Below are 3998 nucleotides of genomic sequence, written 5' to 3' on the forward strand. Positions count from 1 at the left end.
ATAAATGGTTGACCTATGTAGGACTAGAAGTGTAACTAGCATAGAGAAAAAAAAGATTGAGAGAAAAAAGAGTATGAAGACTGGATGCTATGATTTAGCTGAAATCTTAGAAGCTGATATATAGAGTTTGAATTTTGAAGACAATAATTATAATAATAAAAATTTATCAACAACAAGGATTAACATTTATGCTGAGATTTTAATTCAAACAAAAAAAGTCTTTCCTTTAAAAAAATAACATTTATCGGTCAAGTGTCACTGTCTGTTACCTGATGCTTATAATAGAGACTTGGTGCACGAAATTGTGATCATCAATGGCGCCAACATCTTGGTACGCACAATTGTAATCTCAACTCTTTGTCACAACTCCGCACAACTAACCAGCAAGTGCACTGGGTCGTCCAAGTAATAAACCTTACGTGAGTAAGGGTCGATCCCATGGAGATTGTCGGCTTGAAGCAAGCTATGGTCATCTTGTAAATCTTAGTCAGGCGGATTCAAATCGTTATGGAGAATTGATAATTAAAATATGAATAAAACATAAAATAGGATAGAGATACTTATGTAATTCATTGGTGAGAATTTCAGATAAGCGTATGAAGATGCTTTGTTCCTTCTGAACCTCTGCTTTCCTATTGCCTTCTTCCAATCATTCATACTCCTTTCCATGGCAAGCTTATGTTGGGTTTCACCGTTGTCAATGGCTACCTCCTGTCCTCTCAGTGAAAATGGTCCAAATACGCTGTCACCACACGCCAAATCAGCTGTTGGTTCTCGATCATGTTGGAAAAGGATCCATTGATCCTTTTGCGTCTGTCACTACGCCCAACAATCGTGAGTTTGAAGCTCGTCACAGTCATCTCTTCCCAGATCCTACTCGGAATACCACAGACAAGGTTTAGACTTTTCGGATCTCAGGAATGCTGCCAATTGATTCTAGCCTATACCATGAAGATTCTGATCTCATGGAATGGAAGACTCGGTTGTCAGGCGAGGCAACCATGCGTCATGAATCAGGAGGCTAAGAGATACGCACTCAAGCTATTGCAAGTAGAATAGAGGTGGTTGTCAGGCACGTCTTCATAGGTGAGAATGATGATGAGTGTCACGGATCATCACCATCGTCAGGTTGAAGAACGAATGTATATCTTAGAGAAGAAGTAGGCGTGAATTGAATAGAGAAACAATAGTACTTTGCATTAATTCATGAGGAACAGCAGAGCTCCACACCTTAATCTATGGTGTGTAGAAACTCTACCGTTGAAAATACATAAGAACAAAAGGTCTAGGCATGGCCGAATGGCCAGCCTCCCAAAGCGTGAACATACAAGTTCCAAGATGAAAAGTATGATCAAGTGCATCAAATACAATAGCAAAAGGTCCTATTTGTAGAAAACTAGTAACCTAGGATTTACAGAAATGAGTAAATGATGCAGAATCTACTTCCGGGCCCACTTGGTGTGTGCTTGGGCTGAGCATTGAAGCTTTCACATGTAGAGACTTTTCTTGGAGTTAAACGCCAGCTTGTGTACCAGTTTGGGCGTTTAACTCCAGCTTTTATGCCAATTCTGGCATTTTGACGCCAGAATTTATATGCTGACTTGGTACGCCAGTTTGGGCCATCAAATCTCGATTAAAGTATGGACTATTATATATTGCTGAAAAGCCCAGGATGTCTACTTTCCAACGCAATTGAGAGCGTGCCACTTGGGCTTCTGTAGCTCCAGAAAATTCACTTCGAGTGCAGGGAGGTCAGAATCCAACAGCATCTGCAGTTCTTTTTCAGCCTCTGAATCAGATTTTTGCTCAGGTCCCTCAATTTCAGCCAGAAAATACCTGAAATCATAGAAAAACACACAAACTCATAGTAAAGTCCTGAAATGTGATTTTTATTTAAAAACTAATAAAAATATAATAAAAACTAACTAAAATATACTAAAAACATACTAAAAACAATGCCAAAAAGCGTATAAATTATCCGCTCATCACAACACCAAACATAAATTGTTGCTTGTTCCCAAGCAACTGAAAATAAAATAGGATAAAAAGAATAGAATATACAATGAATTTTAAAAACATCTATGAAGATCCGTCTTAATTAGATGAGCGGGGCTATTAGCTTTTTACTTCTGAACAGTTTTGGCATCTCACTTTATCCTTTGAAGTTCAGAATGATTGGCATCTATAGGAACTCAGAATTCAGATAGTGTTATTGATTCTCCTAGTTCATTATGTTGATTCTTGAACACAACTACTTTATGAGTCTTTGCCGTGACCCTAAGCATTTTGTTTTCCAGTATTACCACCGGATACATAAATGCCACAGACACATAACTGTGTGAACCTTTTCAGATTGTGACTCAGCTTTGCTAGAGTCCCCAATTAGAGGTGTCCAGAGCTCTTAAGCACACTCTTTTTGCTTTGGACCACGACTTTAACCGCTCAGTCTCAAGGTTTCACTTGACACCTTCACGCCACAAGCACATGGTTAGGGACAGCTTGGTTTAGCCGCTTAGGCCAGGATTTTATTCCTGTGGGCCCTCCTATCCACTGATGCTCAAAGCCTTGGATCCTTTTTATTTTACCCTTGCCTTTTGGTTTAAAGGGCTATTGGCTTTTTCTTGCTTGCTTTTTTTTCCGCAAGCTTTTCACTGCTTTTTCTTGCTTCAAGAATCATTTTTATGATTTTTCAGATTATCAATAACATTTCTCCTTTTTCATCATTCTTTCAAGAGCCAACAATTTTAACATTCATAAACAACAAATTCAAAAATTTGCACTGTTCAAGCATTCATTCAGAAGAACAAAAAGTATTGCCACCACATCAAAATAATTAAACTATTTTAAAATTCAAAATTCATGTACTTCTTTTTCTTTTTGCAATTAAAAACATTTTTCATTTAAGAAAGGTGATGGATTCATAGGACATTCATAACTTTAAGACATAGACTCTAAGACACTAATGATCATGTAATAAAGACACAAACATAGATAAATATAAAGCATAAAAATTCGAAAAACAGAAAAAATAAGGAACAAGGAAATTAAAAAACGGGTCCACCTTAGTGATGACGACTAGTTCTTCCTCTTGAAGATCTTATGGAGTGCTTGAGCTCCTCAATGTCTCTTCCTTGCCTTTGTTTCTCCTCTCTCATGATTCTTTGATCTTCTCTAATTTCATGAAGGAGGATAGAATGATCTTGGTGTTCCACCCTTAGTTGTCCCATATTGGAACTTAATTCTCCTATGGAGGTGTTAATTTGCTCCCAATAATTTTGTGGAGGAAAATGCATCTCTTGAGGCATCTCAGGGATTTAATGATGAGGAATTTCCTCATGCTCTTGTCCATGAGTGGGATCTCTTGTTTGCTCCATCCTTTTCTTAGTGATGGGCTTGTCCTCATCAATGAGGATGTCTTCCTCTATGTCAATTCCAGCTGAATTGAAAAGGTGACAAATGAGATAAGGGAAAGCTAACCTTGACAAAGTAGAGGACTTGTCCGCCACCTTGTAGAGTTCTAGAGATATAACCTCATGAACTTCTACTTCCTCTCCAATCATGATGCTATGGATCATGATAGCCCGGTCTATAGTAACTTCAGACCGGTTGCTAGTGGGAATGATTGAGCGTTGGATGAACTCCAACCATCCCCTAGCCACGGGCTTGAGGTCATGCCTTCTTAGTTGGACTGGCTTCCCTCTTGAATCTCTTTTCCATTGAGCGCCCTCTTCACAAATGTCTATGAGGACTTGGTCCAACCTTTGATCATAGTTGACCCTTCTAGTGTAGGGGTGTGCATCTCCTTGCATCATTGGCAAGTTGAATGCCAACCTTACATTTTCCGGACTGAAATCTAAGTATTTCCCCCGAACCATTGTAAGCCAATTCTTTGGGTCCAGGTTCACACTTTGATCATGGTTCTTGGTGATCCATGCATTGGCATAGAACTCTTGAACCATTAAGATTCTGACTTGTTGAATGGGGTTGGTGAGAACTTC

This window comes from Arachis ipaensis, chromosome B08 (genome assembly GCF_000816755.2).
Source record: "Arachis ipaensis cultivar K30076 chromosome B08, Araip1.1, whole genome shotgun sequence".
Classification (NCBI taxonomy): Eukaryota; Viridiplantae; Streptophyta; class Magnoliopsida; order Fabales; family Fabaceae; genus Arachis; species Arachis ipaensis.